Below are 26134 nucleotides of genomic sequence, written 5' to 3' on the forward strand. Positions count from 1 at the left end.
ACATTCAAAATTTCCAAAAAGAACTTGTATCAAACATGATCTCAATTCCTAATATGTATTCAAAATATATTAAACATCTAAAATAATTATCTATTATATGAAGATTGATGGTTGAAGGTTGAAGTTTTTAGATTTGGGTTTTATTTTTCATTGAATAATGTTTTTCATTTCGTGAGAACTTGATTTTCGTTTCATGCTTTCATTTATTTGGTTTTCTTTCGATCAATAACTATGTTTACCTTTCACTTGATTTTAAATGATTACATTTGATGTTCCTTTCTTTTTTTTTGAACCGATTTTATTTATGTTTTGGTTACAAAATAGGTAGAAATCAAGTATTTTAAAACCAAAGAACCGATTTTAGTTACTTTTTGGTTACAAAGTAGATATAAATTAGGTACATTTAAACCGAAGAACCGATTGGGACCCGAACCCGAAAGTACATCGGGTTATACCGGTTCTTTGAAGATTTACTAAACCCGACCCGAACCCGATAGAACCCGAACCGGTCCCGAACCGAATTTTCATATAACCCGAATGGGACTGATTTTGATAAACCCGAAAAACCGAAACCCGATTGGACTAAACCGAAACCCGATTGGGACCCCGAATGCCCAGGCCTAGCTAGAGATGTCGGAGAAACTAACGGCTGAATATTCAGCTAGAGGTTTTTTTTTACACAGCCTGATTTCGTTAACAATTGGTAGATGGTGATGCAACCTCTTAGAGATTTGTTGAATGTTCATTTTAGGACTCAGGCGGGTGAAGCAGCGGCGGATCAGGAGGATAAGATGGTTGTGCCTCCAAGGAAGGAGCATGGAGTACAGAAGAAATAAGACCCGGAGCATGAACCTGGGTCGAACTTTGGAGAAGAAAAGGTAAAGCTTTAAACAAGAATGGGGAATTTTACATACAAGGACGTCGAAACAATATCAGGAATTACTCAGCCATGGAAACTGATGATGAATAAATCTCTTTATCACAAATCGTGCTGCTGTTCATCTGGAGATGGCAAAGGTATAATATTTATGTATATGTGTATAGTTTTCTCTATATTAGTCTACAGTTTTTATGTGATTTACTTGGTACGTGGTTGAGTCTAAATGTGTTCATGTTTGATTCAGTATTATGAGTGAATCAATATATAGTTTTTATGTATATTAGTCTATATTGATTTGTTTGGTACATGGTTGAGTGTTAATATGATCATGTTTGAATCAGTAGGATGAGTGAAGGTATAGTTTCATTGATGCCACTGAATATGCCAGTGAGATGCAATTAACTCAGGTAGCTAGCTTAATTTTTACTGTATTTGGTTGATGATTCGTGTTTTTGTTGGTTCACAGGTGGAGATTAAGAATTTGAATGTGCTTTAACCGATTACCAACAGGGCCAAGCCAACCAGATAATGGGAGAAGTAACTCAGGTAGCTAGCTAATTTTTCTTGCATAACGTCACCTTTGATTTAAAATTTGGAAATGAATATTAGTACCCCACATCGTTTATATAGAGAATTGTCTTTATGCTTGAGTGTATTTGATGCTCTAGCTGTTCTGCTTGATGAGAAATTAGCAAGATCAGGTGTGACCAAAGGTGGCCTGTGGCCGTATCGACAAACGCTAGCCTCGAGTTAGTTGGAGTTAAAAAAAGATCTCTTAAGTCCCACACGTTTGTATCTCAGTTGAATATTTTACATTGTTTTACTCTGTGTAATTCCATGTCTGTTTTTCGTAAATGCAACCTCTGGAACACATTTTTATTTTACCCATAAATGTGATGCTAGACAAAGTTACTTGAAACGCAAGGCCTATATCATATTTTTGGTTTGTTAACCCTCTTCACTAAATCGTTTAACATCTGAGAGCACTGACTATTGTTTGTTATTGTTCATGGGCAGGGAGCTAATGGCTTGCCTGGTGCTGGAGCTGATAAGACAAGCCTCTCTCCTGTTGTGAAGAGAGTTGTGCAACAAACACAAAAGGCTGTACTGTTGATGGTGTGGTCGAGAAAGGGAACAGCTAGGACAGATCCACCAACTGACCCCCTGTTGATGCCAGAAACACTGGAAGAAGAACCAGCTCTGGAGGATTGTCACTCCGCTAAGAAGACCTGCATAAGACTGAAGTCTGACCTAAGGAGTAAATGAATTTGCGTTAAAACTTCTCATTCTCAACCTTTTTTATTTGAGTTTTTCTTCTTCTAAGTTTTAGTTTATTTCTTTAATCAACAAAAGTTTTAGTTAATTTCATGGGAAGTCTACTTTATCAGGTTATTAATTAAATAAATAAAAAACAATTTCACTTTCAAATTTGTGTACCTTTGAGAACTGATTTAAGAGGTTAACCTTAAGCTCCATTATACCAATGGTAAAAACTATCTTATAATCAGGAAAAATAAACCTTTATATATATGAATGCCACCATTGAAACATCGCCTCATCTCTAAAAACAGTTTCAAGGAGATACATCCCAAAAACTTGCGGCCAAAAAAGTGACAGCCACAAAGGTAGTTATTGTGAGAAGCAGTTGACTCTGAATTGATTGATTATGTACATTCTTTAAGAACACAACAAAGTCAGGGACTCAGAGTTTCTACATGAAACAAGAATAATATAACCCCAAAACTGGATTTAAGTTTGCTTTATCGTCTTAGTATTGCAGATCATTGTCAATACATTCTTTCAGCTACAACCAAAACATAATAATAAAAAATGTTAAGCCTCCAAATAAAAACATAAAAGATTTTAAAATTTAGGCAATGATATATTGATGAGCGGACCATTATCCTTTACAACAAGGTTATCTTTACAATACAACTATTTATCACTAATCCTCAAGTAAACAATCTCACTACTAGGCCTGGGATTTCGGGTATTCGGATCGGTTTCGGGTAAGATCCGTTCGGGTCCGGATATTCGGTTATTTACAAAGTGTATCCAATGAGTACTTGGAACAGTTCGGTTCGGTTTCGGATCGGTTTTCGGTCGGTTCCGGGTCGGTTCCGGGTATTAAATTATTAAACCGAAACTAATATTTTTATGTATTTTATATTTTCTATTTTTTTTTTATTTTTTTTTAAATAGTTTAATTCAAATCGGATATATATGTATAGTTTGAAAGTAACTACAACGAAATAGAAGTGGTGCAGTGGTAAAAGTTGATGTACTTTCAACTTTCCCACCCGGGTTCGAAACCCATGAGGCGCAAATCCATATTTTTTAAACATTATTTCGGTTTAAACGGGTACCCGATCGGATCCGGATAAAAACCCGAACCGACCCGATACCCGTGGATATTCATAAACATTACCCATCGGTTAAATATGCCTTATCCGAAACCGATCCGAACCGGTCCATTTCGGGTCGGATCCGGTTCGGTATTCGGTTCCGGTTAAAAAGTCCCAGGCCTACTCATTACCTACCACACCGATTTAAATAAACAAGATTAAAGAGTTTCCGAATTAGAAAATGATTTTACTAAATACATATTCAACAAATTATAATAAATTTGATTTATTAATGTAGACCAAATATTTTACATAAGTGATTTTTAAATATTACAGAAGTCATTTTTAACTAAAATAATAAACTTACCCTTTTATAAATTGAAAATCTAATATAAACTGAAACAAACATATATTATAAAACATCATTTGTTGCTACGTAATATGTACTAATTATTATTTATGACATTTTTGAAACTATTTTTATATTATTTTAAAAAATTAAATTTTATAATTTTCACACTATATTTGATTTTCAGTGATTTGGCTTGGAGTTGGTGTATTAATTTATTATTGTGAAAAAATTAGTTATTGTAATAATATGAAATTATTACTTTATATTTTTTCAACTATATGAAATTAGTTATTGAAAAATATGATACTCTTGGAAAAAATGTAGCTATTCTTACTTTATATTTTTTCAACTATATGAAATTGAAATAGAAATCAAATAAAAAATATAAATCATTTTATTTTTCTTAATTTTTTATTTAATAATTTTGCGTTCTCTAACAAAAATATTGTTAGTGGTTTTTTCAACTCAAACCAACAAAATAAAATTTACAATATGCGAGGGCTAATAAACAAGAAGCCGAGAACTTCTAAAGACAATATGTGAGGGCTAATAAACAAGGCAATGAAGAACATGATTATGATTAGTTCACTCAAGTACATGCCAAATCATAAGTTGGAAGAGTTATTAAGAAGATGGTTTGAAGTAACAACTTATGAGATTTACATCTATAGAACAGTTTTTCAGTTCTTAAAAATGTCTGATTTTCACATAACATTCTTTTGATAGTTAAAAAAATGATCTTAGGATAAAATAGATTATATTTATTATTTTTAATATAAAATAAAGTTTCAATGTTTTATAAAATTAAAATATATTTAAATATAAATAGTTTTAATGTAAACTCATCCGCCCGTAGGGCGGACCAATCCCTAGTATACATAAAAGTAACATATTTTCTTTCTTCCTTTCAAATGGCTGCAACAAAAATGTAATGTTTCTCACTCTAAAACTCTCCAACCTCTCTCTAATCTCTTTGAACATCAAAACACCAAATTTTAAATCCATTTCTAATTTTTTTCTTATGTCTTCTCACTAATTTATCTTCTTTTTGCAGATTTTTCATTACATGGTTCTCATATTTTACCCATTCAAAGGTAGATCTATAAATTTTGGATATATATTATTGTGTGTTTTATATATTAGATTCTAAAATGCTATAGATTAAAATGTGACTGTTTCGTTTATTATTTAAGCATAAAATTATATTTTTGAAGTTTTTCTGTGTGTTTGAAGCCATTTGAATGTTTTTGAATTTTTAGATTTTTCAGATCTAAGACAGACTTTGAAAGACTTCTCAGATGACTCTCGGAAGACTTCTCAGAATACTTTAAGCAAGTCTTCTAATGCATTTTATGTTAGAAGATTTCCCACGAAATCTGTAGGAAGTCTTCTGCCCAAAATGGTACAAATTTTGGATAAGTATTTTGTGTGAATTTACATATTAGATTCTAAAAAGTTATAGATTCAACCAAATTTGATTGTTTTGTTTATTATTTAAGCATAAAAAAAATATTTTTGAAGCTTTCTCTGTTTTGAATCCATTTAAATGTTTTTGAATATTCATATTTTCAGATATGAGTTAGATTTTGGAAAACTTCTCATAAGACTCTTGGAAGACTCTCAGAAGACTTCTTGGGAAGTCTTCTGATGTATTTGGAAGTCGTCGGAAAGTCTTCCAAAGTTTTCTGCCCAAGGTGGTACAAAGGAATGATGTCAACTGGAGTCCAAACTTATCTATGTGGAGGAATTATATCTACCTCCATGTGTAACAGTTTTATTTATGGTCGGTTTTATGATTTGTATGTGAATTATTTTAGTGTAAACTTGAAAAGATGTTAATCATAAGAATTTAGTATATATTTTCATGTTTTTCCCAAAGTACTTGACATTATTGAAGTTATTGTTACAACATACCAAGAAATTTTATAAACCATTCCACCCACTCATAACAAAACATAATAACACAAAACTTAGTAAAATTTACTAAAACTAAGAGAGAAGACTTCACAAGAAAACTTAGCCAAATTCACAAAAGATCAAACTTAAATTTTAAGTGAAAGTTAAAATTTTAAATCTCATGTAAGTTAAAAATTATAACTTATAATCTAAAGAGACACATTAAACCACATGATTTGATATTTCTTGAAGTTACTTAACACTTTTAAAAGTTAAAAACATATCTTGAAGTTACTTAACACTCTTGAAATTTTACATAGAAGACTTCTCCAGAATTCATCTATAGAAGAAGTCTTCTCGGATTAGCTAGAGACATTAGTAAACATAAATATCTGAAATCTCGTAATTATCACAAATTAGTTATGAATTTTATCCAGGAGCCCTAATATTGACTAATACACATGAATTAATAAGAACATATTAAAAAGTCACTTTAATTGTTGAGAAAACAAAAGTTTATTAAACATTGACGTAGAAGACTTCTACAAAAGTCTTCTATTTATGTCATTTTTGCAATTGCAAATTTACGAAGGAAGACTTTTTAAGAAGTTTACTCTACAGAAGACATCTTGAGAAGTCTTCCCTTGTAAATATTGGCTTAATTTTAAATTTAAAAAAATCTCAAAAATGACATAGAAGAAGTCTTCTCGGATAAACATGTTAGTTTATCCGATTGACTGAAGTTTGTCAGACATTTGGCTTTTTATAGAAGACTTCTCGGGAAGTCTTCTATAAAAAGTCAAGTTTTTGACAAAATTCAGTCAATGCCAGAGAAAACTAACATGTTTATCCGAGAAGACTTCTCGAGAAGTCTTCTCGAATAAACATGTTAGATTGCCATTGACTGAAGTTTGTCAGAAACTTGACTTCTTATAGAAGACTTCTTGGGAAGTCTTCTCGGTAGAAGTCTTCTAAAAATCTTCTCAATGTCGCAAGAAGTCTATCTGGAATACTTTTGCAATTGACTATATCTGATTTTTTTTCCATAGAAGACTGCTCTAGAAGTCTTCTCACGTAACCAAAGGTTTGACCAAAACCCAGAATAAAATTTGAGAAGACTTCTCATTAATATTAAATGTTTCACTATTATTTTTCAATTGCAAAAGTAACCTGCGCAGACTTCTTGCGTTAGTGAGAAGACTTCGGGAAAACTTTCAGAAGACTTCTATAGAAGTTTTTTCCGAGAAGACTTCCCGAGAAGTCTTCTATAAAAAGTCAAATTTTTGACAAACTTTGGTCAATTGTAAAACTATAACATATTTATCCTAGAAGACTTCTCGAGAAGTCTTCTCTCGGATTTTCGGTTTTTTTTTCTTAATAAAGGAAAGTTAGAAGACTTCTAGGGAAGTCTTCTTGATGGAGAACACATCTGGCGAAGTCTTCTGAAAGTTTTCCCGAAGTCTTCTGAAAGTCTTCCCGAAGTCTTCTGAAAGTCTTCGCGAACAGATCTGAGAAAAAAAAATTATTTCATATCTTGAGCCTGTTAGATTACTTGCTTTGCTTCTTCGAGTACCCATAACTTCACTACAAAATCTAACAAGTCGTTAATGACCACAAATCATGAGCTTCAATGTCTCTATGAACCTTACAAAGCTTGGAATCAAAATCTTAGTTTTTTTGGATGAATTTGAAAAGCGAGTGAAAGAGATGTGATTTGTGTGCATAAGTAATGAGATATGAAGAGTAAAAATTGAAATTTGGTGCATTAAGAGCTTCAAATTGGTTGTTCATGGTGGTTAGTATATTGATGGCAATGGCAATATTGTAAATACTTGGTGAAGATGAAAATGATAAGGTAAAAGAATCATTTGCAAAAAAAAAGAAAGAAAAAAAAATAATGGCATTTTCGTGAATAACTCAAACTTCTAGGGCGAATAGAGAAAAAAATATGGGTTGTTTTTGTGTTTGACCTGAAATTTTAGGTCATATTTGAAAAATAACCCTATTATAATTCAGAAATTTAGTAATTATCCGTCGATAGGATTCGATGGCCACATAATTTTTTTTTCATAGTGATGTTTTGAATAGTTATAACCAAATCATAGATTTGTCAATTGCGGATGAGAAAAAACAACAAAGAGCAGAAATTAAACAACAAACAAATTTTGTTGATGAATTTCATTTTTTTAATTTTCAAAACTTCGTTCTGATTTTGAATCTTCAAGAACAAGTAGCAAATTACGACTAATTCGCAAATGCATAAGATACACAATTTTCTTGAATTATTGTTCTGTTCTAGTATGAACTATTTAGAACAAATTAATTTTAATTACACTTAAAATCAGAATAATCTAACTATGAGCTAAACTTTCTCCGAGTCTAGAATTCAATCTTTCAAATCTTTGAACTACGTCAACGCTTAACACATACCAAAGAACACATCCAATGGCAGAAGTATCTTGTTGTGAGGGGGTCATATGACCCACAAAATTTTATAAAAATAAAATGTTACATGTATTTAGAAGATAATAACTTGCAAAATCAACTTGATGAACCATTTGTTATAGAAAGATAACGATTAGACACACAATTTAAAATTTCAATTACACTTCGACACATTTCTAGTGTGAGATACACTTTCTAATAGGAAAATATATCTATTCACTTTTCTATATCTTGTACAAATTAAAATAAGTTTTTTTTAAAATTTTTTTTTTAATACTTCAATTTGATTTTATTATTTTAAAAATTTTAATATTTATTTTTAAACTATAATTTTAGATATAAATATAATTTTGTGATATTATTAGATAAAATAAATAAATTATATAAAATTATTTTAAAATTTTTATATATTCTAAATGCAAATGCTCTACAAAAAACTTTATATGAAAGCATTGGATAGATATCATTTGCATGATCTAAATGCTATTCTAAATAGTTTTTGAAAAACTGCTGATTGGATAATTAAAAACATAATGCATAAGTTAATACTCCACCAATTAAACCCTAAGAGTTATCACGTCAAGAGATTTCTTGTTCTGCCATAGTTGATTTAATGTCAGTGACTGTCCAATGCTCACTAATAAGTATTCGCTATAGTCACGGCCAAATAAAAATTATGGTTATGTGGAAAATAGTCACAACTTACAATTAAAAAAATAAAAATATATGTAGCTTGTTGTATAATAAAAGGTGGGAGATGATTTTATATTTGGTATTATATATTATCTTTTATAGAAATAAAAGAGAGATGAGATGGGATGTAAGAGTGAGAGAGAAATAAGTAGGAGAGGTTCATGTGTGTGTAATACGAGAGAGATGTTGTACCAAACTGATTACTTTATTTCTCAGCACATACACATCCTTTTATAGTACAAAATATAATGCTTAGTCATCTCTTCTCTAAAGACATAAAGACACATGCTTATGACAAGATGGTGTTGAAGTGAGACATGTGTCTTTTGGATAATCATCTATATTATAACACTCCCCCTTGATTATCCATTTTGTATTACGTAGTGCCTCGTTAAAACCCTAGTCATGGAAAAACCCATTAGGACAAAAACCATGACAAGGGAAAAAGAGTACACTGTCCGTAATCTCCTCCTGAAAATAGTGGACCTAGCTTTCTTATCATAGGTCACGTAAATGCTCTTTGTTTTTCTCGAGCTCCCTTATGTACGAGAAAAATCTTGTAGGAATGTGCTTTGTTCTATCGCTTTTGATGTAGCCTTCTTTGAGTTGAGCAACACAAGCCGAGTTGTCTTCAAATATTTTCATCGGCTTTTTCTTGTTGACTATTCTGTTTGATTCTTGTATGTGGTGACTCATTAACCGAAGCCACACACATTCTCGACATGCTTCGTGAAGCGCAATAGTCTTTGCATGATTCGAAGATGTCGCAACCAGATTTTGTTTCTGGGACCGCCAAGAGATCGCGGTTCCACCAATTGTAAAACCATATCTGGTTTACGTTCGACTTTATAAATAGCACGTATCTGCAAAACCATACCAAACTCGGGGTTTCTAGGTAAACCAATTATGAATCAATACGTACCTTGGAGAGAACTAACATGTTCTCGACGCCATTCTAATTTCCATAAATATGAAGTGAGCTGTATCTTGCAAAGACATTAGTGTCTAAAACTATATTTCGTCAAATACAACTTGCAAGACATATAAGCTCACAAATGCTTTATTACCATTATCATCTCCAAAGTACTTATTTATATAAGATCTTACCTGGATCTTTTAAAATAACATCTCTTTCAACATCGAGAGATCTATTTACCATTGGAGTACTCAAAGGAGTCGTTTTATTCATACAAAAGCGTTTCAATAACCTTTTCGTATGATTCGATTGATGCACAATTATTCTTTCTCGGAGATGCTCTATCGGGAGCCCAAGACAAAACTTTGTCTTGCCGAGATCTTTCACTTCGAACTCCTCTTTCATATGAGTTCGAGCATCATCAACCTCCTTTTGAGTTCCAATTATGTTCAGGTCATTTACATATACAGCAATGATCACCAAGCCAGATGACAATTTCTTTATAGAAACGCATTGACATATCGCATTATTAGCATATCCCTTTTCAAGATATATTCACTTAAGCGATTGTACCACATGCATCCGGATTTCTATAATCCGTAAAGTGATCGCTGTAACTTGACCGAACAAATCTCCCTGGATTTTTCTTTCAATGCCCCTGGGATTTTCAATCCCTCGGGGAGTTTCATATATATATCGTTATCCAACGATCCATACAAATATGAAGTCATAACGTCCATGAGATGCATCTTAAGATTTTTAGACGCCGTTAGGCTCATTAAAAATCTAAACATAATTGCATCTATTACCGGGGAATACGTTTTCTCAAAATCAATTCCCGGTCTTTGAGAAAATCTTTGGGCAACTAATCAGGTTTTATATTGTGTTACTTTTCTCACGAATACCCACTTATACCCAACATGATTTATATTCTCAGGCGTTATGACTATAGGTCCAAAGACATTCCTTTTATTTAGGGAGAATAATTCAATTTGAATGGCCTTCTCCCACTACTCCCAATCATGTCTTTTTAACAAATGGACATTGGATCGAGATCATCACTTTTATGATCGATCTCTTTGGACACAGAAAAGGAGAACATTTCATCAACATCTTTTATCTTATAACTTTTTATCAAGGGTGTAGTTGATGGAAATCTCATACTTTTATGTTCCCTTTTCGTCATCTGGATCAGCTTTATTTGGTTCATCTTGAACCTTTTCATTTATGCCTTCTTTCAGACATTTTTCAGTATCATGTTCTTGTAGAACCTTTCCACTTATGCCTTCTTTCAGACATCTTATAATATCAGGTTCTTCTGAAACCTTACCATTTATGTCTTCTTTCAGACATCTTTTAGCATCAGGTTCTCTTTGAACCTTCTGCTTTGCTCAACAAATTTCTTTTTCTTTCGGGGATTTTTATCTTTAGAACCCGCTAGTCTCCCCCTCTTTAACTGAACCCTAGGTTCATTCATTTTGTTACCATCAGTTTGTTCTTTAGGAACATCAACTCTGGATGGAATATTTTCTGCGGGTATATCATGTCGTATCTGTGAACACACTTAGTAACTGGTTTGCCAAATTATGCAAATGCATAATTTCCTGAATTTCCAGCCCTCCTAGATTCGTAGGGGACCAAAGTGTAACAACAACTGTGTACACCATGTAATCTCTTTAGGAATTTCTCAAATTCCTCCCCCTAACGCTGGAAATTCATCCTCCGGCAAATCGTGCCGTAAACATATCACCATTTACTGGTTCAAGATACCTTATATACGGCTTGTTCTAACTCTTTCAGAGTTTTATATATTCCCGAGAGCATCTTTAACTCTCCAGAGACTACTAAATATCAAGATGCAACTCAAGTCATTTTTGTCCTGCCAGACATTTCAATATATTGCATCTATTTTAAATTTTCTCCAGTGACCTCGGAACAAGCCGTTTTTTCATACCTCAATGTCATCTTTCATTTCATTCTCTGGAGAACTATACCTTGGACTTTTGGTCCAAAAATCTCTCGTTTTTCTAACGAGCTTTATATCGAATTGATGGCCAATCAATTCACTATACCCTCATACATAGAGGTAGATTCATAATCCTTATTTATATAGCGCTTTTTCATTTTATTGTCGACAATCTATTTTCTCTTTTGTTCCATCTTGTTATCCGTACTAATATAGTTAATCGAGATCTCTTTATCATCATCGACGATTTACCCAGGTACCTGACTATTATATTAACCATATCAACGGTCTCATCATGAGATTCATCCTCTATTTATATTTTTTCTCCTTTTCGAGGACTCTTTGGAACCAAAGTGGTCTATCACGTCTCTAGCGTGCCATAGACTCATATATCGTCCGTTCAGGACACTATTTTTTTATTGGAGCATTTTCAGCTGGAATATGAGATATCATTATTTCATCAAAATGTCTGGCAGGCATTTTGTAAATGGATTATTCTACTTTTCATTGTAATCCATTTCACATATCTCATTCCATCAGCTTATCATATGCTTCTAGCAAACTTGCGAGCATATTTCTAAGTATCAATATACTTTATCCCTCTGGATTGTATATGTCTTTATTACATGCACAACTGCATGTTTACACCCGATCATGGGGATCATCTTACTTGAATTTACTTTATCAAGTTCTTTTTCAAGTGCGAACATAATTTCTCAATGTTTCACTCACTAGGATTCTTTAATTCTCCCCCTCGAGATGATGACACTCCATGTCTAAAATCTCGTACTGAATCCCACTCTAGAATCAATAACATATTCAGTTTTCCCATTTGGGATGAATTATGTTTCAAATCCTTTAGAGTGAGATCTTAATTTGGGGTCTGTTTAAAGAAATCACATATTATGAACTTGTTTGATGATTCATCACCATGATGGTTTTCTTTATTTTCTTGACATGCTATATGTGAAAAAAATTCTGGTTTTTCAATATTTCACAATAATGTCGATAACATTATTGGAGATGGCTATATATCAGTAAACTCTAAGTTTACCACTCATTTATAATTTTGCCATCTTTTTCTTATGCATGTCTTTTCATCATAAGCTCCTCTAGAGCCAATAGTAATTTTTATATTACTAGATACTATACTTATTTATTTTGAGAGAAAAGAAATATTTGTTACCTTTATTAGTCATGTACGATGATCCAATATCTGCCAAGTATTTCTATCTCCATCCTGAATCTCAAAATTTTCATCAGGAAGATAATCATTATATCACCGATACTCTCTGGTTCACCCAGAAAGTCTATCACATCAAGATGAGTATTCAAGCTATGAAAGATGGTTCGGGTTCATAAGAGACGAAGTTTAATATACTTCCTTTCTCTCTTTCTTTTTGATTCTCAATATAGATCAGCTAAATATTTGACGTACGACAACTACGTACCCAATTTTCTTTCTAGCCGTATCTACAGCAAACCTTTTATGTTTGCCTTTTATCACCCGACCATTTTTATTTTCGTGGAAGTTCTAATTATTTCGCATGGACGGAATATTCTTCCTCGTCCACTTCCACGACCACGATAGGGGGTTTCAACCGCATCTACACCTTCGTCCTTTTCTAATAGGACTGACTTGATGGTTTAGTATCATGATTTCGTTTTCCTTTTTTTTTTCAGTTTTCAAGGAGGATTTTCATCAACTCCAACTATTTATTGAATCCTTTCTTTCAAGGATTTAATTATTCAAAGATCTTTTAGATCTTTTCTCATGATACACCTTATCCTATAAACCATCATTGAAGTGGTGTAAATTATCATGGCTTTATTCTTTTCTCATCCGATATTGTTTCAATTTATCGATGATTTCTGAAAGCTCATTTTCTCTCAGATGCATATTTGCACCCACTGCCCAAGTCTTATAATTATTTCTCGTAATATCAAGGGCATCTATTTTGAACTTTGTCAAATTTGACATGATAACCGTATTCATATAATAATAATATAATAAAGACGAGAATTTAAACGCAGAAATTAAAGGCATAAAATAAATGCATAAATTAAATTGCATAAATTTAAATAGCATAAATAAAATCGGGAGGCTCAGCCTACCACATGATCCGAGGAGTCATAGACTACCATATTGATCATTTTTCAAAGTCCGAGGAGACATGGTCTACCATTTTGACTTTTACTTTTTTCAAGGTCCGAGGAGACTTAGTCTACCATTTTTGACCTTTTCTTTTTATTTACGGAGGCAAAGCCTTCCACGTAATTTTCTTTTTTCAATTCACGGAGGCAAAGCCTACCACGTGTTTCTCTGATCGTGAAGGCATAGCCTACCATAACGATCAGTCGGGAAAGGCAACACCTATCATCCCGGAAAATAAACGGAGAAGGCCTAGCCTCTCACTCCGGAACAATAATAAAATTTAAATAAATTAAGTATATTGAAACACATAAATTTAAACATTACCTCGGCTGGTTTAAGAACTTTCGGATTGATAAATCTCAGTTCGTGAGAGTTTCGTGCTGATAACGTGTTGTATAATAAAAGGTGGGAGATGATTTTATATTTGGTATTATATATTATCTTTTATAGAAATAAAAGAGAGATGAGATGGGATGTAAGAGTGAGAGAGAAATGAGTAGGAGAGAGGTTCATTTGTGTGTAATACGAGAGAGAGATGTTGTACCAAACTGATTACTTTATTTCTCAGCACATACACATCCTTTTATAGTACAAAATATAATGCTTAGTCATCTCTTCTCTAAAGACAAAAGACACATGCTTATGACAAGATGGTGTTGAAGTGAGACATGTGTCTTTTGGATAATCATCTATATTATAACATAGCTATAGTTTCCTGGGCGGCAAAAACAATGGCTATTTAGCCGCAACTTTTCCACGACCATTTTGTGGATAAAGTAGCCAAAACTTTTCCTTTGATTTTTTTTATTGCTGGATAATTATACTATTACAACTATGAGAAATATTACAGACAACTCTACGGCCGACAATTCTACCTGCCATATGAGGATCCACACCTGACTACATCACCTAAACCGCCTTATGGGATCCACACTTGACGGTACTCCTTGCGTCATGCTGCAAATCTCTTGTAAGCCTTTTTCTCTCTTAATTCGCATAATTCCGCTTGCTCCGGGAATTGAAACCTAAACTTCTTGGTGTAAAAGCATTAATGAACATTTGGTCAAACTACTGGACCAAAGGGACTTCCACAATAAGTTTTCCTTTGATTTATCGTGCTATATATAACCAAGATTTAGATACAATAAATCTGTGGTTAATTTAAATAAATTTATTAAAACTATCAAAAATAATAAAACAAAATGATTAAAATATTTAATAAACTATTTATGTTTATATTTTATTCAATTATTAAAAATATTATAAACCAGAAAACTTATAATAATAAATTGGTTTATAAATTGATATTGGTTTACAAATAAGAATCTGGTTTAAACATTAAACCAGTTTATTAATTAACCTAGTTATTTATCTAATTAACCTAATTTTGCTGCCTCTGGGTAATCTCGCCACATCTGCCGATACTGGTCGCAGCTCGACATGCTAGCCGCCAAGTTAATGCATGTTCATTGAGATTTTCCATGACCTACTGGACATGTTTCAGGACCTAGAAACAAGGCTCCTCTTGGACTACTGTTGAGTCGCTTCTACATTTATTGAGGAAGCAACAATAATATGTAGGTGATGGTTAGTGCCTCAAGCCGCTTGTTAGTGGCTTTTGATACTGTGTCTTGACGATCAAGACGATCCATGATCGACTGCATTATATTGATGACGTTGCTTTGAGGTGGATGTAAGATTGTAGTGGGATCGACTATAGTTTGATTGTTATATATCTTTTTTGAGGTAATGTCATTGTAGATTTTCTTGACGTTTCTTCCTAATTTCCAACAGAAAAAACCAATTGTTGAATCGTAAAATCTGCATTTAGATAAATAGCACAACTTGATGATTGTTTATTTGAAAGATGTTTATTAAAGATTTTTATTAAAAACATCTCAACCGATTATAAGGAAATAATTTTTATAGTTAAAAAAATGTAAAGTTATGAATTATAAACCCTAACTGTTTCCGCTTTCGTGTTTAATTTCTTATCCTCTTCCTATACCACTTACCAACATCTAATATATTAAAAGTGAAGTACAAATGGGAAATTACCCTTAATTCTTCACATTATTTACAATCAAATGCCACTTGTTTTATTTCAACTAATTTTCACATGCCTCATTTTTGCAAAGCCTATTCCGTTTTTTACAACATTTTACTGGGTTTCTATTTGCTTTTATTTACATATAAGTGGACCTATTACTATTTTATTTCTAACCATTTCTAACCATCTAAGCATTTCTAACCATCTCCACTTTCTAACCAAAACTTAATATACACATTAAATGCCTTAAAACGAATTTGAAACAAGAGTTTGTATAATCCACTACTAAATTCACAAATGAATAACATAAAAACCAAAAGTAATATATGTCAATAATTTTATACCAATTAAAACTATTCGATTTTTTGCTCTATTCACTTCCAATTAAAACTATTCGGTTTGCCTATTTCTTTAAATGTTGATATTATAGAATAACGTTACTCCATATTTATATAAAACTAGATATGAGCCCATGCGTTGCAACGGGTTTTGTTTGATGTTTTAGTTTAATAAATAAATAAAAGTAATAAATAATTTTATTATATTTTTAGGATTGTTTTTGCATATATTGTGTGAGACTTATTTTATAATTAAAAACTCGTTTTTATACATAAATCCCAGTTAATATTAATATTTTATAATCATGTGCATAGGTGAATTTTTATCAAATTTCTACTTAGTGCTAGAAAAAACACTCATACATATTAATTTAAACCCAACCCAACCCGAATTAAGAATTATAATGAAAAAAATTGAAAGTTAAATAAGGTCAATCGAGTCATTGACAACATCATACACTTTCTTATGTAATAATTTAATATTTTATTAAATTTATCCGATGCTTAATAATTTTCTTAATTTATTATTTCTAAATGATATATTTCTATAACAACATTTTAATTAAAAATGAAGTAAAAAATATTACATAGTAAAGACAAAAAATGTAATAAGATGGCGATGAAACTTGATTTTTTTTGACAAAATGCATATAAAAATCACTTCGATGACAATAATAAATATAATCTATTTCTTATGACCACACATGAAAATATATATCACACATGTGTATGATTTTCGTATGATAAAACACATATAAATAGAATCATGATGACAGCCTAATTTTTCATTTTTGTTAATTAAATAGTTTTAACATCATACTTGTCATCGAATTCTTTTTTCATTTATTATTAAATAATTTTAAATTTTATTTTTGTTTTTTTAAAGGGCCCATTTTTCATTTACAATCAATATATATATACCAAATACTCTTTTATACTTTTCTAGGATTTTAAGAAATAGAAATTAGTATCATATAACCTTTTACAATTATCTTCTCTTTTAAATATTAGAAAAAGTAAATTGTTATCAAATAATTATTTCTAGTTACTATTAAATAAGGTTAAAAAAATACTATTTGCACAATTCGAATCTAAACTAATTTTAAACAAATGGAGTAATTTTCAGTATAATGGTCATCATCAAATTATCTCTTAAAAACATTACCAAATAAGTTTTTACAATTTTATTTTGGTTAGAACTTAAACATATGATAAAATCTCTTTTGTTTGTGATTTTTTAAAAATATATCAAATATTCTCTTAAATTGTTTTAGGGTTTTAAAAAAGGAAATTAATATTAAATAATATTTTGAAATCTAATTTTGTTTAGGATTTAGAAAAATAAAATTAATATCAAATAATTGTTTCCAGTTAATATTAGCTATTTTTAGAAGTTTCTATTTTCAAAATTCGTTTTTTCAATATCACACATGTTTTAAGGATTTTTACAATTATCTTTTGTATGGATTTAAAAAAAAAAAATCTTATTTGGTCAAGATTAAAAAAGGAAAAAATTATTTTCCAAATCTATTTTATTTAGGATTCTAGGAAACAAAAGTTAGTTTCACATAATGGCTTGTTTTTATTGACACATTAACAATATAATTTTTTTTATTGGCACATGTAACAATCATATCGAGTGAAAAATATTTCAAGTTATTTCGGTTTATAATTTCTTAAACACAAAATTACCTATGAAAAAGGAAAGTTAGTTATTTATTAGAAATTGAATATTGCTTGTACAATTTTATTTTATTTAGACTTTTAAAAAGGAAACTTACTTATTTTATAATTATTTTATTTAATATTTTTCACTAAAAGTTTTCTTGTATTGGTAGGATTATAATTCCTTTTTGTTTAAATATTTTATAAATTAATTTATTTTTAATTAAATTTCCTGTTTAACGAATTTTATATTTTGTCTTATACGTACAAACACATATTTTCATATTTTTCATATTCACACATACTCATATACGGTAACACATCATAATTGAAAAAAAAATTGCGTTAGCATCATAAAATGTAACAAGATTATAAGAAAATTTGAGTTGTATCAAGAAATTAAAAGAAAATTTGTAGGTAATATTTTTTCGTAAATAATATTTTGTTTTTTGAAAATAATATGTGGAAGCTAAAACCTAAATATAGTTGTGAAATATTTGTAGCTATTTTTCGGTTTATAAATTATTAACATACAATTATCTATAAAAAGGAAAGTTTGTTATTTATAGTAAACTAATAGTAATACTTTTAGAATTTTCTTTTGTTTAGGCTTTTAAAAAATAAATATTACTTATTTTATAGTTAGTTTTACTTTATGATTTTTGTTAAATAATTTCTTGTACTTGTAGTATTTTATAATTAGTTTTTTTTCTAGATTTGTTTAAGTTAATATTCTTCTTTTACAATTTTATTTCTTTATTATCTTTAAAAACGAAATTTAGTTTTTTTAAAACGAAAAAAAATTACTTTCAAATAAATTTTTATAATTATTTACTTTTTTAGGATTAAAAAAAATAACATATTACTATCCAATAATTTTAACAATATATAATTGTAAAAGACTATGTAATAGCAATATAATAGTAATACTTTTACAATTTTCTTTTGTTTAGGCTTTTAAAAAGGAAATATTACTGATTTTATAGTTAGTTTTACTTTTTGATTTTTATTAAATAATATCTTGTATTTGTAGGATTTTATAAAAAAAATAGATTTTTTAGTTAATATTTTTCTCTTACAATTTTCTTTCTTTATTATCTTTAAAAACGAAAATTATATATTTTTTAACAAAAAAAATATTTTCAAATAACTTTTAACAATTATTTACTTTTTAGGATTTAAAAAAATAAAAATTACTATCCAATAATTTTAACAATATATAATTGTAAAAAACTATGTAATAGTAATTGCTCTTTTCCAAAGTCTTAAAAAGAATTGTAAAACAGATATTTTTGTAATAATAACTTTTATTTTCTAAATCTCTTTTAATCCTAAGAAAAGAGATCATATATTTGAAACATGTCGCAATCTTAAAAAATTATTGACACATGTCGTGATCATGTTAATTAGCAACTTTGAAAAACCAAGCTTTATATAATAAGATCTTTGATTTAAACACATCTGATAATATCAAGATTTAAAACTGTTATTACCTATCAACTAACTATTCCATAAATCTTGAAATATCTTAATTACTTTACATAATATGCCAAAATCCTTAATAATCACGAATTTATAGACTGTTGCGTGATTTCCAAATCAAATATTCTACTGATTTTATTGGCAATAGTTATCTCCTACATTAAAGCTTACATATAAAACTTAATAAATATCTCAATACTTGCTAATCACGATTTCATATATTTGCTTGATTACAAAACAATTAACTAAATCGATCAAACCATATCTCACTTACCTACAAAATCAAAAAATTAAACACGAAAATCTTTTGAAAATATTCGATACATTTATCGTATTCCTTATCTACACACGACTTGCTAACCAAGTTTTATAATTACTAATTAAAAATTACTTATCATCCATATCTCACCTACTTATCTATATATATACTTCATTCTACTTTAAAGAATACCATTCACATTCACATTGCAATCAAACCCAAAGCAAAAAAAAATGATGATCAATGCGAACGTCAACCGTGTCAAAGACTTGAAGCCATACAAGACAAAATGGCGATCACAACTCAAATTGCTACATTCCTGGCAACTAAACACTTCATTCGGTGGATAGACTCTTCAGTGGTTCTAACTGATGAACATGTAAATTTCAAGTCGCATCATCATTTCTGTCTATCACTAAATCACATTATCTTGTGCTTATTTTGTAGGGTGAAAGGATTCATGCTATGTGCAAAAGAAACCAAATGAAAAGTGTTCAACGTAAACTTCCTCTAGGGAAATGGCATTTTCTAACTTTGTTTTCTCTCTCACAAGCATCAGGCCAATATCGGCCAACGAGTCATCCATACAAGATGACGATCGATGATGAAACTGTTATAACAAATTCCGATCTAATTCAAGATAGCATCTTTTTATCTCTTGCCAGCTTCGAAGACATCATCAATGGGAGCTTAAAGCCCCACTTCCTTATTGGTAATACCTATATGCCCATGTTTCTGAAAACTATGTTGTAGTTTTGAATGTCAATCTGTATACTAATGGTTTTTTTTTCTTAAAGATGTGATGGGAAAAATCGTAAGCCTTGAACCAGTTAAAACCGTGCAAGTGAAATTACATGACCGGAAGGTAGTTCAATTTCGTTTGGTTGACTCAAGGTAAGTTTTGTTTTAATTGTTTTTGTCTTTGAACACACAATATTTTAATTTACTTTTACTAATAGCTTTGTCTACTTTAGTGGTAAGGAACTTGCATGTTGTTTGTGGAGGAAATATGCTTAGCAATTGGAGGTTTATGTTGAACGTTTACAACCACTGGTCTGTTTGATCATGTTCGCCAAAATTGGTTTCTACAGAGGTACTTTTATAAACGCCTATTCAGACTATATCCAAACTTATATTGAAAATCTTTATGTGCTCAATTCTATCTAAATTTATATAGGTGAGGTCCAAATAACAAATGCATTTGATGCATCCATTGTTTATCTTGATCCAACGATGGAAGAGGCATTCCAGTTCATGGAAAAGTAAGTGTTTTGATTATCTAAACAAGTCTTTGATTATATTAATAGTTACTTTTATATTTATATTGTCTACATATATATTGTATATATGAAATTTACGTATAGGCTGATGGAAGACGAACTCCCTCTTGCTTTTATTGAGAAACAAAATGGTAAAAGAGAGGTTGTTTTACAAGAAGATGATTGGAACGACTTGGATATCAAGATGATTTTTGAACTCTTTGTTGCAGATCAGGTAATATCATAAAGTAGATATTGTATTAGTAAAGTTTTCAATTAGTATTTTCGTTTCTAAATATAACATGATTAGAAATAATTATATCTAAATGTGTGAATAAATGATTGCAGGAATTTAACTGCAAAATCATTTGTTCAATTGAATCTGTTAACACTGATTGGCATGGTTCTATTTTGGACATACAACTTGCAAATATCGTGCTACCAAAATTGGTAAGATTATTCCTTCAAAGTCAAACTATGATGAGAAACAATTTTGGCGTTGTGGTAAATGTCAATTTAATATCACTGAAGTGATACATGTGTAAGAACTTACTTTCTTATTTCAATTCCTTATTTCATTTTTCTTAAAATTTTAGGACCACTCTAATATATTTCCCTATACTCTAATAGATTCAAGCTTCATTTGATTGTGAGAAATGACACATAAACATGTAACTTGATGTTGCTTAACACTGTTGCTAATACCATTGTTGGACATGATGCTGTTGATCTGTGGGATGGCACCTATGATGAGGTAATTTTCGGTTGTAGAAATGAAAATATGTGTTTTCAATATGCGTAAACCTGATTTACTTAAAACTCATCACAGATTGAAGATCCAGAGCTCCTACCATAACCTATCAAAGAGATAGTTGGGAAGTATTTTTGTTTTGGCATTTTTGTAGGATCTGACAATGTGACAAATGGGGCATACACATTCAAAATTCTCGAGGTCTGGTCTGGAGATAAATTTTTAGAAAAAGAATCCCAGTCCGAGCCAATCTCAATGATGGCACATCATCTTCTTCCATGTCCTCTAGAAGTGTGAGTTTGTTACCACTATTATACATACATTTGTATGTTTCTGATTTTATCTTAGATTATAAATTTGATGATTATGTAATTCTGTATATTAGGTGCTCATGTTGGAAGGTACCAGTCAGAATGAATCAGAAGAATGCAAAACACCTTTCCCAAAACGCAAAGAGGAAGATGCTGATCTCCCATACATAAGTTCGACATCAAAAAAGTTATGCAGCGCCATCAAAGTGGAAAAGAAGAAGGAAGAGTAACTCTGCAGATTTCAATTTGCTTTTATTTTTAAGTTGTTTTTCTATTTTTGTCTCTTGGTTTAAGCTTTCTTTTATTTTCAGAAACAATAATGTGTTTTTCTATTTGATGTTCTATTTATTTGGATGATTTGAATAATATGGATTATTTGAACCATATTTATACTTTCTCAATGAATAATGCGTTTTTCTATTTTTTAGTTTTACTTATTTGGATTATTTGAATAAGATGTGATCGGTTGAAAATATTTATACTTTCTCAAAGAATAAATGATTTATAAATTGTATTTTCGTATTTATTGATTAAGTTAAACACAATATATTGATTTAAAATACATGGACTCTATTATTTTCTTGACACTTACATCAAGTTTCACTATCACTTTAACAAAACAGTTTCCCATTCAGTCCTAGCAGTGTCTAATATCTATATATAGTATGATAAAAAGACATACCGTATGGTCCAATGCAATCTTATGATACAAGAAAATCTGGTTGGTCAAAATTCCTTGGTCCTTTTGTGATGTTGGCCTGTTTATAAAAACATAAACATGTTTATTTGTTAAGTATGATCTACCACAACAAATTTTGAATCTAAAAATTAAAAAAAAAAAATTAATTCTTAGATGTACAACAACCCTAAACGTTTTATAAAAAAAAATTCTATGAAAGATATATCAATTATATAAAATCTGGATTCCAGAATATTAGCTGATATATTTACTTCCTATATTTACATTATTCAAAATAACTAGAATCCTAATTCTTAGGTTATTAAAAATCAAAATTGTGATTTTTTAACCAAAACATAAACGACTTTAACCGACTCCTTCCTCCTACATATTCAGCAAATACATCTCAGCGTGAACCAGTTACAGTATTAAGAAGTCGAATTATGAAGAAGCAAAAAACATATGATCATAACGGAGATCGAACTGGTAGCAATATCACTCCTGAGACCATAAAGTCTAAGAAAACATTCAGCAATGCAATTCAGTTTTGCTCTAATTACATCAAAAATCCAGACATTCCATTGCGATCAGTATATTACAGACTGTTTGAGGGTATTGAAAACCGGATTGTTCCATGTAATACATATTCGTTATATCATCAAGTCAGCATGCCATCACCCCAAACACCAAGAAATATAAGGAGATTGCAACTTGGTAAGTGTAGCATCTAACTCGATTTTACTGCTTTTAAATATAGGAGTTTGCTACATGTTATAACATGCAACTATTTTGTGTATCATTCCTTTTAGGAATTGATACACCTACTGACCAAATCCTGACCACGCCAAAACAGAGCAGTTGTTTGACATCCTCAAAATGTAAGTCATAATCAATTACATGTTACTTTGTATGGTTAATGGTTTTGCCTTCATGTAGATAACACCTTTATGTTATTCTCTTTTGTATAGCTCAAGACCTGCAGCCACAGATGCCTACATCAATTCCTCTATCATTTGAACAGAGAAAACGAAATAACAAATGTAATGTTCATGGTTTGCTGAATGCTTATAGACTTTAAGCTTTTTTTTTGCTCTGTATTCTATTCCTAACATCAAAATATTTTTTTATATATTGATCAAGCCCGAGATGTTGGTTCAGAACAACTTTCAACTACATCAAAGCAGCAAGATCGTTTCAGATCCAAAATATAAGTAAAAACTATTACCTGCTTTATTTCATTTCGACCTTGGAAATAACCCTGACTTCCATGTTTTTCATGCCTTTAGCATCAATCCAGAAAAAGAGAAATGAGAACTCATTTAGGAAATTTTCTGATAAGAGACAAAGAAAGAGGATATCAGATGTTTTGAAAGATATTACAAATATTGACTTGTCTTTGGGTACTGAAAATCAAGAATCACCAACATCAACAATTTTTCCAGATACTGAATTTGGAGGTCTCTTGTCTGATTTTCTTCTTCTTATTTGTAATCATTCATTTCTATGCTAATATTTATATCTAAGCTTTTTTCGTTTGGTTTTCAGTAAATATAAATGACGCTTGTGAACTAGAATTCGACTGTAGCTCTCTAGATACTACTGATTCAGAGAACGAAACTGATGTTGATCTTCCATCTTTTGAATATTATTTAATTAATACAGAAAAATCTACAGCAGCTAAAAAGGACAAAACAAAGATGGTATTGTCTTTTTTAACTAATTTTTATTAAGTGTTTGTTTTTATCAGTATGTGCCTAATGTGCTTGCTGATGTTTTAAATTCAGAATATACTGATGAAGGTGATCCAATATACACATGTACACATTGTGGTGCAATGATGTGGTATGGAGAACGTTTGAACAAACACCGGAATGCTAAGATTCCTACATTTTGACTATGTTGTATGCATGGTTGATATTACGTGTATACGCAGACCAAATAACCTAATGTGCACACTACCACAATCGAATGGTATGTCGATGTAGCACTTTAGGATCGAATCCACAGAGACCAACTATTACACTTTATCTTTATGGGATCAATATCAAGCTAAAACAATATGGGGGTTTTAAAGTTGATTTCGTAACAAGCAAGTAAAAAGATTAATTAAAGATTTCAGATGATTAAAATGCTAGCTTAGGGTGGTTTAGTCGGGTGTTAAGCAAGTGTGAGACAAATAATTATTCAAGTTTAATTAAGAGCAAGTCTAGAACTCGGATCACTCAAGTAGAACAGCCCACTGTCGTGGAACTGCCCCCTATGCTGATCGATCTTGATACCTAAACTCTCGTTTGGATCAAGATGCGACAGCAGGCAATAGAGATCAAGTCCGATAGGTTCACCAAACACCCTAATATCTACTTTCGCTGATTAGGGATGCTAGGCTCATTCATAACAGATCTAGCAACCTATTACACGGTTAATGAACAGGTTAAACCTAGGATCTAACATTAAGCGGCCAGATTAATGCAAGCATTAAGAACAGTTATGAATGAAGACAATCAATGGTTTCACTTATCTATGTTTAACTCACGGATCTAACACCCGAACACCCTATACTAAGCAAGTTGACTACTCAGCCATGAACAGAGAAAACACAGAGATCAATTCTGAATAAGACTTCATGTAAATAAAAGAGATATAAAGAGGGTTCAGGATAATCTTCTCTATGGTGAGAGAGATGGAGCCTTATCCCTTTACAATCCAAAAGCACAAAAGTCTCGAATGGTTTTCTTCTGTCTAGAATAGCGTAGAATGATAAAGAGAAACAGAAAATATGATATATCAAAGCCACAGGCGGCTAGGAGAGAAAATATGGATAATTAGGGCAAATCCCGTAATAATTGTAGTTTCCTAAAAAATCTCTGCCGCTGGAACACTCACTCGGAACAATCACTCGGGTTGCTCCGCTATCCGGAACAGTCATCAAGACTGTTCTGCGTGAAAACCACCAAATTGCATTGTTTTCTGCCTCTTTTGTTCCAGCTGATCCATCTCCCATCCAATGCAACTCCAGACCTGTAATGACTCCAAAAGGATTAGGAAGACTCGATAAAGACATGAAAACCAATTTAAAAGCATATATACAAGATGTATAAAACACCATATATCAATTCCCCCAGACTTAGATCCTTGTTTGTCCTCAAACAATGTCAAGTATCAAGAACAGGGAGAAAGGTTTGAAAGTGTGGGAACTCTCCTATTCTCAGCAACCATACTTTAACCACGAATCTCTGAACCATACAAGCAGTAAAACTAGGACAACACACCCTTACTGGAACCCCACTGACTGCTGTTCAAAAATCGGCTCCATACTCTTCATCTCAAACCTGAAAAAGCAACACTATCGAGACAGAACTCCCTACATTCATTTAAGAGTAGCGTGAGCTTCTCATCACACGCATCATTCAGGGTAGACGGTCTAGGTGTGGAACAGGCTATTTAATGGTGGAGTTAAAAGTGTTTAGGGGCTACCATTTCATTGAAGAGGATGCAGGATATCACACAAAATGGCAAGAGAGGATAGATCCATTGATGTCCACAACCTCTACTCGTTTTTGCTCTATCTGGTGCGACTGTTCTGATGACGGAACAGACAACTGATTGTTCTACTTTCCACTTCCTCTACACATTCTTCAATACTTGGTACCAACTTCTTGCTCGACCTTTCCAGTGGCTCCATGTTTCTTTTC

At 31.1% G+C, this 26134-nt stretch overlaps 3 long non-coding RNA genes across 3 annotated transcripts; 2 read left to right on the forward strand and 1 right to left on the reverse strand.

Moving 5' to 3' along the window:
- Nucleotides 1-624: 624 nt before the first annotated feature.
- On the forward strand, nt 625-13922 carry LOC103849172. The gene is made up of 4 exons (XR_004457211.1): nt 625-667; nt 752-1017; nt 1347-1426; nt 1898-13922. It is a non-coding gene; the product is annotated as an uncharacterized LOC103849172 (long non-coding RNA).
- Nucleotides 13923-15572: 1650 nt separating this feature from the next.
- On the forward strand, nt 15573-22654 carry LOC103849171. Its single transcript, XR_004457214.1, has 2 exons — nt 15573-21745; nt 21838-22654. It is a non-coding gene; the product is annotated as an uncharacterized LOC103849171 (long non-coding RNA).
- Nucleotides 18745-25146, reverse strand: LOC117133424. Its single transcript, XR_004457213.1, has 2 exons — nt 23668-25146; nt 18745-23418 (listed from the first exon to the last, which is right to left on the reverse strand). It is a non-coding gene; the product is annotated as an uncharacterized LOC117133424 (long non-coding RNA).
- Nucleotides 25147-26134: the final 988 nt, after the last annotated feature.

The sequence above is a fragment of the Brassica rapa genome, chromosome A04 (assembly GCF_000309985.2).
Source record: "Brassica rapa cultivar Chiifu-401-42 chromosome A04, CAAS_Brap_v3.01, whole genome shotgun sequence".
NCBI lineage: Eukaryota > Viridiplantae > Streptophyta > Magnoliopsida > Brassicales > Brassicaceae > Brassica > Brassica rapa.